Source organism: Protomyctophum parallelum, assembly GCF_964188405.1.
Source record: "Protomyctophum parallelum genome assembly, chromosome: 8".
Taxonomy (NCBI): domain Eukaryota; kingdom Metazoa; phylum Chordata; class Actinopteri; order Myctophiformes; family Myctophidae; genus Protomyctophum; species Protomyctophum parallelum.
Genome location: NC_139703.1, coordinates 33,348,198 through 33,365,295, shown reverse-complemented (window position 1 = coordinate 33,365,295; position 17,098 = coordinate 33,348,198). Strand labels below are relative to the sequence as shown.

The following is a 17,098-nucleotide window of genomic DNA, read 5'->3' as shown; positions in this document are numbered from 1 at the left end:
GAAGCTCTGCACTGACACTGTTGTGCTGCCAAGAAAGTTAGGAAGAAACTTGTGATTTTTTTTTTTTTTGGTTGTGTGACCTTTTCTTCAGGAGTATAGCTGTTTTCATTTGAAAGTGGCCTTTATGTATTTCATACGGCTCTATATCCACTGTCACCCACTCTCCTCCTCACATGTGCATATTAACAGGTTAACTGCGGACCATTTGTTGCCGTCTTTTAGGCTAGACTGCCTAAAAGTTACCTTTGAACAGGCAGCCACTGCACCGACCTCTGAGTTGCTTGTCATGAAAATCCACTTTAAAACGGTGTAATCGCTTGTTGTAGTGTTGAAAAGTATTCACAACAACAGACCGGGAACTTGGGAAGCACACAGCTTCCTCCTCTGGCAGCTTCTCCATTGTAAACAATAGGGACTCAAACAATTTCCCTTCAAACATTTTATTTTAAAATTTTAAGCTCCAAAGTAGAAATATTAATAACGGATTTTGTGACAAAGCAGAGTGAGTATCTAAAACCTCCACCGCCTGATTCCTGTAATCCGACAGATATACGATACCTCGGAAGGATATTCATTTTACCATGGCGGGAAAAGCACATGTTATTGATGAGGTCCCCTTGAGGAGTGTGTGTGTGTCAGGTATTTAAGGCTGTTAATTCACAGGTCCCATAAATTTAAGTCGAGGTTCATAGAAAAGGCTCTGAATCTGCAGTGAAATGCATCGTGAGAGACCTTGAAAGAGGGAAAATTGTGTGTGTGTGTGTGTGTGTGTGTGTGTGTGTGTGTGTGTGTGTGTGTGTGTGTGTGTGTGTGTGTGTGTGTGTGTGCGCGCGCGCGTGTGCGTGTTGGGGGGGGGGGGGGGGGGTCGGGAGTGAATTGTGGTGTCATCGAAAGAAAGGGAGAGGTCAGGGAGCTGGGGAGGAGGAGGAGCGATGCATGCTGTGCTATTGAACAAAAGAGAGTATACTGAGGTAAATGTAGAGTTAGACACGGAGAGAGCATCGCAAGAGAACGACAAAAAATACGTTGAATTGAAGAACACGGTGAGCCGAGGTGAGCATTGCAGATGAGAGAGAGAGATAGAGAGAGAAGTGGATGTGTCCAGGTAGCTTTATGGAGGGCTGTGGAGCCGTTAAACCTTGTAGAGCCGGAGAGAGACAGAATGACAAGGGGTAGAGAGAATTCTAAATTAGGAAGCGGGGCTAGAGAGGAAAACGGGGGGGGGGGGGGGGGGGGGGGGTAGAGAGGGAGAGCGGGACACAGAGGAAAATGGAGGAAGTGCGTGCGTGCGTGTGTACGCACCCATTAAAGACTGACGTCAGCAGGCATTCAGCAGTTGAGTGGAGTTGTGACACCATGGCCTTTTGCTGCTTGTCATTACCTACCTGCCCTGCAAACGGACGGAATACAGATGAGAACATGCACACAAACACGCACGCATGCACAGTCAATAAATACCATTTCTACATCCCAAGATATGCGTTGGCCCCAGAACCATATACAGCATTACTATTTGAGCAGTTCCCTACAGACCAGTGGCTTTCAACCAGTGGTACGGGGACCACCAGTGGTCCTTGAGGGGGTTCAAGGTGGTCCCCAGCTAAACGATGGAGAGTTGGTAACCAAATGGACCTTTGTAGGTCTTGTAGACGTAAAATGAATGTAAATTATTGTTAAACATTGGCATTACTTAATTTACAGGAAGTCTACAGACGCTACACAATTTGAGTATGTAGAAGAAGAATATTTTTTATCAACGTTTGTCTGTTATTGCTCCTATCTATGGTATCACCTCAATACAGAATGCAATTCTGGGCAAAATCGTATATGCAACGACAACTAAACATTCAAAGCTTTGTGTCTGAGAGGATAAATGTCATCAAATGGTGGTCCGTGGCTCAAATGCCGAATAAATAATGGACCTTGATATGAAAAGGGTTAAAAACCACTGCTATAGACAAACACTGTAATGCTAATAGGGCTATGAGAGGTACACGTGTTGCCAAAAAGACGAGCAAAATGAATGTTACACAGTGTGACTTAAATAATGGGTGAAGTGTGGGGTGGTGTAACAGAGTAAAGGGGCGCTGCCCCCCCTCCCCTCCCTATGCCCAGCTTTGTGTGTGTCTGTTCATACCACGGAAATGATTTGATTGGCTCAGCACGGAATGTCATGTATGATGATACATAATCATGTATGATGTTCGCAGATGACACCAATTTATTTTGTTCAGGGGATAACTTAAAAATTGTAACAGAAAGCATTACAAATGAAATAGTCAAACTAAAAAGGTGGTTTAATAAAAATAAGTTATCATTGAATTTCAAAAAAAGTTTATGATTTTCTCTAATTTGAAAAAGGATGAAATTATTCTCTCTATAGATTGAGTGAATATTGAAAGAGTGAATTAATTCAAGTTTTTGGGAGAAATTTGATGAGAAATTATCATGGAAAAATCATATAACATATATAAAATCCAAGGTGGCCAAAAGTCTTTTTATTTTGAACAAAGTAAAATATGAGTTGGATAAGAATTTATTGAGGATGTTGTATTGTACACTGGTTTTACCATATTTTATTTACTGTTTGGAAGTATGGGGCATTGGGGCAACTCATACAAGAGTAATATGATTCCTTTTGATTATGTTACAAAAAAGAGTGTTAAGAATCATGTATAGAAGATTTCAGAGCACACACCAATAGGCTTTTTATGTTATCAGGCATTTTGAAAATCATGGATTTGGTTGAATTACGAACATTATTAGTGGTGTTCAGAGCGAAAAACAGATCATTACCAAACCAATACAGTTACGTAAGTCATTTGTGTTTAGCTCAGAGGATGAGGACCATAGAAGAAGACATGATTTTAAACATCTGTTCGCAAGTTATGGAATTCACAAAACCAGGAGTTGAAGAGTTAAAAAGGAAAAAATTAGAAGAAGAATTAGAAGGTTAGATATACCGGTAAGTGTTCTTTCGTTCCCTCAGCTTTGTTTTGTTTGTCCTCTTTTTGAGCTCTATGTTCTTTTGTCTTTGTTGTTTGAGAGAAATATAAGAGGGGAATGACCAGGAGTCAGGACTCCAATGTGGTGAGAGGTGGAGAGGGGAACTAAGTATAGGCAAAATAAAAAGAGGAAATTATGGATGGATGGATGGTCGGATGATGGATGGATGGATGGAGCTGGTCTGTTGCTGTATGGAAGAGGCTGTAGTGCAACAACAGAGACAAATACAAGCAGTCGAATAGCAACACAGACACTCCCACAATGTAGTGCAAATGAGGAGAATGACCACAGTCACCACACATAATACATAATATATGCACGCATACATGCACGCATACACACAGCCAGGCAGACGGGCACGCATGCACTCACGCTAGATGCACACACGCACGCACGCACACACACACACACACACACACACACACACACACACACACACACACACACACACACACACACACACACACACACACACACACACACACACATACACACACACACACACACACACACACACACACACACACACACACACACACACACACACACACACACACACACACACACACACACACGTCACACACACACACACACACTCTCTGAATCAGCAGCAGCAACAAGTCCCAGCAGCCATGAGAAGTGAATGTAATTATTGGAATATGAGTCATAGTGTTGTGCTTGTCAATGTTCATAAACATTGTGCTGGCGCCTGAACATAATCTAATATAACCAGATTCTGTTAAGCCCCTGCGAGATGTTTATGGACTGCATGTGGTGGGAAAATAACATTGAATATGATAGTCTGATTGATTGAAAATGTTATTGAGTAAATGTTTACTCAACCCTAAGCCTATCAAAATGGGCAGGGGTGAGGTGGGTTCTGGGACTAAGGCCAAGTAGTAGTCTGACCAGTTTGTTTTGGGATGTCTGGAGCCTTGTTATAAAGGCCTTTGAGGTGCTGTGGTACCAAGAGGTACGTATGCATAGTCGAAGAAACCTTGTATGAGGGCTCCTGTTAGGGTCTTCAAGGTATTTGTGTTGACCAGTGAGGAGATCCTGTACAGGATCTCCTCAGTAGTAGCAGTAATAGTAATCTCAGCCTAGCTGAGATTACTATTTGATCCAAAGAGAATGGATTCAGTTTTTCCCAGGTGTAATGATAGTTTATCAGCAAGCCATGTGCATATTCTACCGAGTTCAGAGTAGAACAGGGTTTGATGAGAACCCAACTTGGGTTCTGGTGTGTAAGTGAGGCAGTGAGCTACATTGTGTGAAGGTGGTTTGTGTATCGTTGAGTATTGTTTTTGTATTGTCTTGCTTGTTTTTAAGCGAGGATTATTAAAGTGATTAATAAAGTGTATCTCTTCTCATCTCATTAAAAGAAAATTACAGGATCCCTTAAACAGTCCACAACGGGACATACCAGATCAGCAGCAATAACATCACTGTATTGCTTGGCTGGCAATGACAATAATGGTTATCTAGTAATAACGATATTCAGTCCCAGATACATTTTATCTATGTATATGCAGGTTTGCTACAAAATATGTAATTTTCAGCAGAACAGTCTGCTATTCTGACAGGGCAAGTTTGTTCAAGTTTGTGCATGTGCACACACACGCACTCACACAAAACCTGCACATAGCAACAAAAGTCCCAGTAGTCATGAGAAGTGAATGTCAAGACTCATTAGGAGCATGAGTCATAGTGCTGTGCTGAAACATTGTTCAGGGAGGCAGGGACTAAACTGAATCTAACCAGAATCTGTTCAGCTCCTGTTAAATGTTTATGAACTGTATGTGGTAGAAAAATAACATTGAATAAGATAAATAAAGTAAATAAATGTTTACCTTATTCAATGGTAGTCTGATTTATGAATAATTGGTCAAATCAAAATGGTTTCAAATCAAATCAAAATGTTTTTAAAAGCATGTCTCAAACGTTGTTTGCTAAACCAGTGGCAGAAGAAGTACTTCAATGTTTTATTTGAGTAAAAGTATCAATACAACAATGTAGAAATATTATATTACAAGCAAAAGTCTGGTGTTCAGAATTTACTTTAGTAAATGTACAAAAGTATTCTACAAGCTCCAACGTGCAATCAAATTATTCAAATAGCCAAATATATACAGTATTTAGAGCTTAAGTGGTTAATGTACAAGGCCAGTGAGAGCTCTGGTTAGTAATTAGTACTCGAAAAGTAACGTTTTCATGATATGTGACCATTAATTAATCATTAGTTGTACTAAATTAGATCTAGTCATATTCAGCAGCTATATAACTTACAGAACACGATACGCCTCAAGTCTATTGAACACACCCACAAAAAGGCAAACAAATGCACACGAGCACAGACTCACAGAGTAGGTATAGCATACATCATTTTTGTGTTACATTATATATGCGTCTAATGTTTATGTAGTCTACACATGCATCCACACGCACACACACACACACACACACACACACACACACATACATTGCGTGAAAAGAGGAGTTAACGGGCAATTATGGGCACTGTATTTTGCCCGTAAACCTCAAGTTTAGAGGGCTTATACAGTAATATACGGGAATATACAGGTGTTTGTTGGAAAGTTTAATGGGAGTTTCCTGTAATATACACATCCGTATTCCATGCTTTTTGCACAGTGATACACAGATGCACATAAGCCAACATGCACGCACTCATGCATGCATGCACAAACACCTCTGTCTCCACTTCAACCCGCAGGCAGCATATTGAATAAAGCTCAGGGATTAAGCCCTGTGTGCTTCACATTCCTATTGTCATATAGATAAAAGCTGTTTACCGTTCTCTGAAAGGGGATTTTCTGCTACTGTACATGGCAGCCTATCAGAGCCATCGAGGTGTATGTTCCCTGAGTGCTGTGATATGAATGTGACGGCGCAGACTCACCCAGCTTTCACCACTGTATAAACATTAACAATCACCTTGTAGTGTTCTACTGGGGTGTGAGGGTTTGCATGAATTTGGGTGCATGACTGTGCTTGTGTGCACACGCATGCATTGTGCATGTGTGCGAGTATGAGTGTACATGTGGAAGGTAGCGAAAGCATACATGCCTTTGTGTATATTTTATCTGCACAGGTACAATGCAGGCGACAGAGGATCTGATGGATACAGACAGGCTTTGTTACCTTGTGTATACCCATTATGGCCCTCTGTTACGTAAAGATAGATATACGGGGAGAGATGGATTTCTCCCATGACATGTTAGCAGTTTGGGCATGAATAATGACGGGGGAAAAGTAATTTCTCCCCCTCCCTCTTGCCAGAATCCGCCATTCCCGGGAGTTCATGTGTCTTCTTATGCAAAATGGGGACATCAAGGTCAGACTGGCGAGCCATGTTCTTGTCATTAAACTGCCACTGTCCTACATGATTTAACTATGCATCATAAAGTCTATATATATACATACGTATATATACGTATACGGGGCAGCACAAAAAATATGCCAGTAGGGCAACCAAATCGTCAGACACGTCCCTGCTCTACGCCACAGGTCCAAAAATGGGACCCAAACCAATTGCGGACCTGTGGATAATTGGACCGGTCCGAACGGACCCGAGAAAACTGGACTAAATTAACCAACCAAGGATAATTCAAATGTATTAGACCTGGTCCGACCGGGTCTCTAGGCCCGTACTGGACCGAATGCTATTGAGATTATTAGAAGATGTGTGTCAGTCACCTCCGCCTGCTCCCCCCGCACCAACCTGCTGTGTCGTGTGTGTTCGGCTCTGTGCAGCAAACAACTTTATACCACCCGCCCGCCCCCACAGATTGTGTACAATTGATTGATTGATTGATTGATTGAATACTTTTTTGGCTGAAATGTAAACGGTGCAGAGCACAGTCAAACACTTAAAGGATATCACCGAAAAAAGTCCTTGCGGTCTTGTTTCCAGTCAGGTCATGGACAATCCATTTTAAAACCAAAGGTTAAAGACATTACTACCACTACCACTACCACTACCACTACCACTACCACTACATCCGACCCGTGCCCAAAGGACAAGTCAATAATATTTTGTCCCCAACCTGGTTTGGTTCTCGGTTCCGGGCTATTACGACATCATGGCCCTTAGGCCCTAGTAATATATGTGTGTGACTGTCAAGGATCACAAACCAGTTCAGGCATTCAATTCAGGGCAAGCATGTATCTTATGTCGTCAGGGTGGCCAAGGCTAAAATAACAAACAAAACCCCCCAAACTCTACCTAGAAAAGAAATAATCCTAAATTACACCAAAAAGAAAATTACAATCTAGGCTCCCTGACTAAACGGAAACAATGGGCCAAAACTGTGGCAACAAAAGAAAATAGCAGCACACCCTTACCATACAGCTTCCCTTTTATGGCAGTGCACGCAGGCATGGTTTGGGATACTATGACAGTGGTTTATATGAGTTGAGTTGCTTAAAGTAACTTTTGTCTGACTAGTAGCTTTGTCTGTATAGTATAGTTTCACTGGGAAAACAGGGTCTCAGCAGCATGTGGTGTTTTGAAAATGGCAAAAGAGACTTGTGGGCTGTTCTCTCTCTCCTTTTATACTGGCTGGTGATGAGGCCCAGGTGTGTCACAATCTCCATGACACTCATCAGCACTGGAAAACACTAACAGTGTACATAGATCAAAACACCGCTAGGGCTACATAGGACCGTAACACAGGCTCAGGTCTTCGGTTCCGGGTGGACCAGTGCTGCTACTACTAGTCTAGTAGTCTCCAGTTCACCCCCAGCCTTGGCCAGTCTATGCGTCTCTGAGAGACAGACAGAGACTTGGGGGTGGGGGGGTATAGTTAGTGCAAAGAAGAGGAGTGGGGTAGAGAGAGTTAAGAGGAGGGAGTTTAGACTGCGGTGAGAAGGAGAGGGCAACGAGGGCAGAGGGGAGGACAATATTTGCAAGTCTAATATAATTTCTTCATGGAGCATGCATTTTATGGCAACCATTAATGGTTGTGTTTTCTGCCTGTCTCCCACCGCCTCCCCTCATCTGGCTTGTCACCTACTTTCCTCTCTTCTCCTCTCATCTCCCCTACTCTACTCTTAACCTACTCCCTTTCCTCCCTTTCCTTTCCTTTCATTCACTTCCCTGTCCTCTCCTCTCTTCTCATCTCCTCACTTGACACCTCATTCTCTCGTCTCCTCCTTTTCTCTCTTGTCACCTCATTTTCTCCACTCCTTTTATCACGCGTCACCTCAACCTCTCCCTTCCTCGTTCTCTCCTCTAGTTTTCTGTGTTTTATTCTCTTCACATTTTGCATTTTGCTCTCCTCCCCTCACTCCTCTCCTCTCCTCTCCTCTCCTCTCCTCTCCTCTCCTCTCCTCTCCTCTCCTCTCCTCTCCTCTCCTCTCCTCTCCTCTCCTCTCCTCTCCTCTCCTCTCCTCTCCTCTCCTGTCCTGTCTGTAACCCCCCCTTCTGCCTATCATTGCAGGCAGTGAAGCAAAGTCTCTTATTAGGTTTTACCTTGGTTCTGAATTGTCACTCACTACTGCCATGGTGTCGCTCTGCTGCACACACATAAATTTGTCATTGGTACTATACAGTGAAAGCTATTACACTGTATAGGAACATTTATCCTAACTAACTGGCTTAACATTTGAGCTGACCGTTAATTTCTTAAAGGCAATAGACCTTAAGTGGCATCTCCTAACACAGAACCGGGTGTGTCCATGTTTAGCATTAGCATTCCTTTAGCATGCCTTGTCTCAGGTGCTATATGTACCAGTTGAGATTACTGTTAAATGTTGAAGGATTACCCTACACCGTCAAGTCTAAAGAATGGGCACAGATGGGCCCGTAAGGAATTTGTACATGTGTGGGTGAACAAGTACGAAATAGGGTGCTGTTGGAGAGAGTAAGCTCAACGTGCACTGTGCTCAGTCAGCCGGGTAGTTCTACGTAAATGCTAAAAAGGATGGATGGGGTTTCACCACTGTGGTGTGGGTTTATCTGAACTCTCTCACTCCATTTCCAGTTTGTTCGCCCCGTTGCTTGCAGGCTTCTGGTGTGTGCATGCCGGGGGTGCCTTCGAATTCCCCATCTCATCCACCCCCACCCCCTACCTCCACCTGCCTCGGTGGAGCCCTGTGTTACACACACTGTAGCACATACAGCACATATTAATTTGCACTAAGCCATGCATACGTGCATGTGCGCACACACGCATGCACACACACACATGCGCGCGCACACACACACACACACACACACACACACACACACACACACACACACACACACACACACACACACACACATGCTCCACACATGCACACACATGCACATATACAGACCCATGCACCTCCTAATGGTCCTGGCTATATTTGACCATGCCATTAATCACAAGACTGCTTATACCCCCTGTGATGCTGTGTCTGTTTCATTTGTGCTTCGTTTTTGCCTCTGTTTTTATGTACAGTATAGCCTATATAATGTGTATGTGAATTATGAACATTATCCCACTTTGCCTGTATATTAGTCTGTATACTGTATTGTGTGTCGGATACATGTGTGTACGTGTGTATGTGGACCAAGTCCCCAAAGACTAGTAAAACTAGGGTGTTCCTCATGAGAAAAGGGTAATTTTATGGTCAAATTATATGGGCCTTCAGAGTTAAATATAATAATTTGTATTATTATTATTATTATTATTATTATTATTATTATTATTATTATTAATAATAATAATAATAATAATAATAATAATAATAATAATAATAACTAGAAAATAATCGCTGCAAGCAATAAGAAATAGAAACATGTAGCATTTTGAAGATTGCAGAAGAGAGAAGAATAAGGTTTGAGAGACTGCTTAAAAGGATCTGCTCATAGATGCTGTCATCCTCTGTCAACAGAAGTGGACTCACAAACTACACGTTGGTGCGTTTTCTTTAAGTAAATTGCACACTATTAGTGAACTGGTGCATCACAGCAGGAGGGGGTTAATGGGGGTGATGACACTACTCTTGTTAACAAGAAAGCTGTCTATAAGCATGAATGGGCTCCTCATAATATGGGTATACATTTATTTCATTGCATTGCATTGTAGTGACCTCTGTGGAGGAAGAGTCCTGAGTCCCTTGGTCCGAGACCGGGTCAAGACCTAGTCAAATGGCGTGCAAGACTGAGACTAAATGAAAATGAAAATGTGTACTCGAGTACTACAACGTTGCAATATGCAGTTAAATACAGCATGATTCATTCTGCCTAAACAGAGTGATCTCCAGTGTCTTGTGTCTTGTATCAGCAGGGACTTTAGAGGCACACTTTGTTCTCTGGTGTCAGCATCTCTTCCTGTTTACAGCAGCTGAAGATTGACAGGCTCAGAACGTGTTGCTGCCGCTTTGCATACTTATATCTCGCTTACCCGATAGAACGGGCCAAGCTGCCTTCTCTTTTCACGATTATTTCTCACTTTCTCGATATCCTTCTCTTTCATTCTCTCCAGCTCTCTGTGCTTGGCCTGTCCTCACATACCCTCGATCTCCCTCACCTTGTTTCTTCATTGCATAGAAAACACCTGGTATCACTGAAAACACGTATGTACTGTAGTCAAACTACATACATGTACGATCCCCCATCCCAGTCCCCATGCAGCCCTGCTTTCATCGCTGCATGTATTATAGATGTTCTCATGATGACCCCCCCCCCCACACACACACACACACACACAAACAAATGACAAATCCCCCGTCTACTGTCATACATGGCAGTTGTGGCTGCAGTTCCTGCCTCTCTTATCGTATGTTGTGTTTATCTAATCATGCAAAGCAGTTCCATATATACGGTACATGATGAAATGCAAAGCAGTGAAGGGTTCATCCAGTTTGCCAAGGTCTCAGGAGGCCGTCAATCCAAAGAACTTGACAGACTTATCAGAGGTTTGGCATGCATGCCTTTAAGGAGATTCAAAGGGTGTATTAAAGTAGAACTGGGTCAAGCAGCACTTGAAAGGCAGCTTAAATATTATTCAGTGGAAAAGAAAAGAAAATGTTGATGTGCTTATTTCATGGGTCAATATTTCTCCCAGTGACTTAATAATAATCCTTTTCCATGCCCAATGAAGACACAGCAGTGACCATCGCTTTTCTGTTTGTTTTTCTCTCTTTGCTATACATTTACAGGTAATTGTTCAGATTGTTACAGTAGGCCTATGTATTTATTATCTCCGCTAGGCCTCTGTGCATGGCTAATCTTGGAAAACTGAGAACCAACCTACTGTATTCTCTATTGCCTACTTATTTCTCTAGAAATTGTGTTAATTGGGATCTAGGCAATCAGTATTTGTACTAAAACTGTGTACTGCCAGTGAGACTGAAGACATTAGTGTCATTAAAGAAGGTAGAAGGATTGGTACAGTATGTATTTTAATACTTTGTCTTCCTGTTCTTACTGTCTGTTTGGCTGTACAAAGTATATCAAAGCATATCTCTGCTGTTCATTAAAAAAAATCTAAAGTTGGCATTGTCACTTTATTGTCAATTACTTATGAGAGGGGGAGAGGGGGTGGAGTTTGCTGCTTTAGTACTTTAATTGACAGTTTGAGGGCTTAGCTGCTTTTGTCAGAAGCACTTTTTTATGCTTTTGATAGCTTCAATATGATTTTCAGTTAGCTGGTTTCTGCCAGACAGCGACGATATGTATTGCCAGTGATGAATGATGATGGAAATTAACTGCTGAGCAATCATTGTTGTGCCAGTGCGTGCAAATCTTCAAGGTCTGTTATTTTCGACAAGCGACACCGCTGTGCAACAAAGTGTATAGGCTTCATATCAATGAATTCTCAGCCACACAGTCACAGGCAAGATATCACACAAACAATGGGTCAGGAGACAATGGGATTATGTTAATTTAATTACAAGAATAATAACTATTTTGATTGTTAGTGGCAGGTGCATAGGAGAAGGCATGCTAGAAAGTTTCTTACTTGCGATCAGATACATTATGCATGCAAAGCATATGCCTATCCCCAAGACAACAAAATCTCATAGATTTATTTTTCGATCTCTCAATCTTTCCCTCACTTTGTAACTGCTCTCTGATTCCTTAAATTCATTCATTCTCTCACATCCGTCCCCATCTCTTCATCTTCTTCACTCATCTGCACTTCTAGCACCTGCACGCTCTACAGCCTGCAAAACACCCTTTTGCTCCTTTCCCTCGTTTTCTTACTCTATTCCCTGCCAGTTTCCCCCAATCTCCGTCTTTCTTCCATTTCTCATTGCATCTCTGTGGCTCTCGAGTCTTTACAGCCCTGGATCTATTTTTCTCTCCAGTCCCATTTTCTCTGTCGACAATTTAACACAGCTGTGCCGTGTAGCTACCATTTCATTTCTATTGCCCTCATCCCTCTGTCACTACATTCTTTATGCTCTCTCATTCTTTTTTGTTCTCTCATTCCATTTCCATCCACCCCCTTTCCTTGTCGGTCCTTCCTTTGGCTGCTGTGCCTCGGTTATGCGGTTAAATCGTTTGACATTCTTCTTATTACGTGATATGCATGAACTTGTTGTACGAGAAGGAAGGCAATGCAAAAGATAGCGAGTAGTTGATTGACATAGGGATGTCCTCAACCCCAACTTGTCATTGGATTTGGTCGTTTTGACCGATTTGTTTTCCAAAGGTCTATAAAACGTTCTGGCAAAATAGTGCCATGTCATGCATTTCAGAAACAAACTTATGTGCAGCAGAGTTATATTAACACTTTTTGTTTTAATTCTGTGTGAACAGAAATGTGGATGTGAGGTTGAAATTTGGTAAATAATTTCTCCTCTGCTGTCAGACCCTCTCTTATCGTCTTCCTGTCTGGTTCTATCTCTCTCCCCGCTAATTTCCTCTCCATCTAGCCTCGACAACCACCTCTTTCTCACCATCATTATGCATTCACTCTTCTTCCTCTTCTGATTCCTCTCTGTCGTTCCTTTCCCTCCCAGAGGGAGAGAAATGTCTGTCTCATCATCCCTCTGCCATCACCTTTCTGTCTAGCTCAGTTAATTATCACCGCTCACCAACTTTTATTTAGCATACCTTTGTTTTCTCTCCCCTTTCGTAATGCTGAATGCTGCTGTGTATGTATGTGTGTGTGTGTGTGTGTGTGTGTGTGTGTGTGTGTGTGTGTGTGTGTGTGTGTGTGTGTGTGTGTGTGTGTGTGTGTGTGTGTGTGTGTGTGTGTGTGTGTGTGTGCGTGCGTGCGTGCGTGCGTGCGTGCGTGCGTGTGTGCGTGCGTGCGTGAGACGTCACTGACGTAATGGCAGCTAAAAACTCAGCTTCCCATCATGCACCTGCATGTGCAGTGTGAACCTCAACTGCCCCCGCTGCCTCTGAGTCTGCACAGCAGGATATCCGGCAGCCTGGGTGGGCAGAGTGGAGCAGGCCATCAGGCCAACTGTGTACACCTGAGTGGGGTGTGGTCTAACCTCGCCCAGGCTTTCCACCACCTCGGAGGAAAGCCTGGTCTCGGTTTCAAAAGTCCGTATGATCCGGGCGGTAGCGGATGATATGGTTACGTCATGTTGTAGTATTGTTTTGTAGTCCACAGACAGGAACAACAGGCGGCGGCAACTTCCTTTTCCCTCTCAATAAAAGCTCTCGTAGCCTGTAGCTTTTATTGAGAGGGAAAAGGAAGTTGCCACCGCCTGTTGTTCCTGTCTGTCGACTACAAAACAATACTACAACATGACGTAACCATATCATCCGCTCCCGCTCGGATCATATACCGAAATGAAATGGTGCCCAGGCTAGGTGTGGTCTGGGAGAGTATATAAGGGCCTCTCCTTCCATGCTCTCAAGCCAGCTCTCTTACCTTCCTTCCAAGCAGTTGCACACCTTCTACAACACACACACACACAGCACACTCCATACATCCATACATGACTGAATACTGACATTGTCACATCTCATACCTTTTGCATATATATATATATATATATATATATATATATATATATATATATATATATATATATATATATATATATATATATATATATATATTTACGTTTTTGTATTCTTCCCCTGGGGGTACAGTATTCGTAGAGTGCCCCTGGGGGACTGTTAAAAGTTTGGGAACCACTGCTGTAGCCTATTTGAAGGGAATGCTCCAGTGTTGCATATAGGTCTGTTGAGCTACCTCTCCCCTCTGCATGTATGTTGAATGCTTTTATCCAAGTCTCATTCGTGTCTGTCTCCAAGGTTTTTGGCATCTCTCCGATCATCGTGCTTCTATGTAGGTAGGAGATGTGCTACTTCTGAGAGTTGCTCCCTTGGCTTACATCATCATCATCATCATCATCCTCATTCCTCTCTTGACCTTTGCTCACTGCTGTCAGTCATCCCCATGTGCAGATGAAAAGACATGGCCGGCCGCTTATCAGGTCTCTCCTACTCCTCATTTGTCTTCCACAGCTGTCTCTCGCCTTTCATGCTTTCTCATATTTTTCTCTCTCCAGCAATTCCCTCATTCTCGACGATCTCTCAACCAGTTAAGCATGAATACCCTGGATATTGTTGGTGATATGTATTTGAATGATGAAGTAAATATCAGGCTTTAGTATCTCTGCCAACATTATTCTCATATTCAAAACCCCGAAAAGTTGCTGGGTTGTTTTGTTTTTGTTTTAAGTAAGCTGAAAGGGAGACATTAGGCCGACAGGGGAGATCCCGGAGAAAATCACGTGTCTTGATTTGATCCTGACGGTCCTGCAGGTGTTAATTTCCAAGATGCAGGGATGTCGGGATTGGGGGGTCTAACTGCAGTATTCATGCATGTTCAAAAACGTCAGAGGCGTGCAGAGATACTATCTCTGCATCTCATACTTACATCTCAAATAAAAATGCTTAGTATGAGGTATAAAGTACAGCAGCCTTGTGTTCACACAACAGAAAGATTGGGTATTGGTTAAGACTGACGTTATGTATCTTTCAGGACCTTTCACTGCTTCATCTCAACCATTACTCTATGGCTCTTGTCTCAGCCACCACGGTGTATTTTTTGACATTCCGTTTCTCTCCAAAGTTGGCACCACTTGAATGTTGGCACCACATCTTTGTAAAGTTAGTGTTAGTAAAAAGCAGGTAAAAGAGTAACGTTTGAGCAGAATAACATCAGTCACTCATTCAATGTAGTAGAAGACCTGCGAGTTTACAACGCAGATATGTAGTACGTTCGCTGCGACCCGTTTCTGAATTTAGGTGGGGTTGGTGAAAGGGCCTTTCTGTGTAGAGTGTGCATGTTCTTCCCGTGTCCCCTATGGTAGGCACCTTCACAAAAAAACATGCAGAGGCCAGGATTACGTACATTCGATAATTGACACTGGGTGAAAATGTGGGTTACAAAATAGTGGGTTAAAAAATTATAGCATTTAAAAACCTTCACTAAAACGTTATGGATTACAGCTTTAAATAAACAAAGAGAAATAGTACTGTATAGAAAACAGATAATCAATGCAGACAATCCCAGATAGATTACTGTACTAAGGAAGGGGAAAACTCACAACAAAGGCAGCAAGTAAACTCAATGCTCTCATTGAGGCCTTGATAATTCAAGGCATCCAAATTGACTGACCAAATTGACTTGTCTCCACACCCACGGACTGCCCAGTGAAGGTCTTAATACATCGGCAAGTGTGATGGAACGTAATAGCACTTCTATTTTGCCACCCTCATTCAGTTTGGAATTGCTATTTGCACCATTTCATATTCCTAGTCCTGAAGCCGGCTGTACACACTACACACTCACCTCTATTTATTCCTAAATGTTTTGTGTACATGTTTTCATATTCCAGTTGAGTATATTTTTAAGAGTGTGACAGTATGGATATCTTTGAGCAATCTCTTGTAAAGCTTTTCATTGTGAGCACTGCGGATAACACGCATGCACGTGCGCATACGCATGCACGCACGCACGCATGCACGCACACACTGCACACACACACGCACACGCACACACACACACACACACACACACACACACACACACACACACACACACACACACACACACACACACACACACACACACAGGTACAATTATGTTGTGGATGGTATTTACCCTGGCTGGGTGTCTGCTGATACCAGGTTGTGTCCTGAGGGAGCCTCATTAGAAACGACCTAAGAACAATCATTTATCAAACAAGTGGCAGAGCGGGCCTCTGGGATGACTGCCTTACGCCACACAGCACACACACAGCACACAGGGGCCAGGGAGGGCCAATAAGTGTCTGGCGGTGACAGCCATTTTACGGCATTTAGTTCCCGCCCGGGACATCCGCCATGTCCAACATAATTATGACTATAGAGACAGCTGCATTACGGAAGGCTGGGACAATGTTATTACATTACCGGAGGGGTGGGGGATTTGCAATCACTTGTCCCCACCGAAGGGAGACAGTCACCTTATGCAGAGGGGACCGTCCGTGATGTTGGAATGCACCCTTGGCATGTTGGATGTTGGAATGCACCCTTACACGCACGCACACACACACAAACACACACACGTCTTCTGTGTTGTTAGTTGAAACACTCTCTCCCTCTTAGGATACACTAACAGTGGAAATTCTTTCAACTCTTGAGTTTCTTCGTCAGATTGGGTGGCTGTGTCCTACAGTATGTGGTTTTTCTTTCTGTTCTGCTCTCTTCTCCCTCCATCTTTTTGAGTGGTGCAACCACTCCTACATCCAGCAATGTCCGTTTGTATCATGAGCACGAGTGGTGTGCGCATGCGTGAAATTGGAACGAGAGAAGTATGTGACATGGCTGCCACCTGCTGGACGCAAACGATACAGAGAAGAAATTGGAACGATACAGAGAAGAAATTGGAACGATACAAATTGGAATGATACAGAGAACCAATAGACGGGAGTTGCACCACTCGGTTCACACTGGTGTGATTTTCCTCTTTGAATGTATTTTTGTTTCTCCTCATCTCCACTCAACTCACCACTCCTTCGATCCTCTCCACTTCCCTTACAACTTCCTTAATTTGCCACACTCCAACCCTCTCCTCTCTTCTCTTCTCTTCTCTTCTCTTCTCTTCTCTTCTCTTCTCTTCTCTTCTCTTCTCTTCTC

At 42.9% G+C, this 17,098-nt stretch overlaps 1 protein-coding gene across 1 annotated transcript in view; it reads left to right on the top strand.

Moving 5' to 3' along the window:
• The window catches only part of grm7 (glutamate metabotropic receptor 7), a gene marked incomplete at both ends in the record, with an annotated part of 205,608 nt that overhangs the window by 167,185 nt on the left and 21,325 nt on the right, over positions 1-17,098 (top strand). The window lies entirely within an intron of this gene.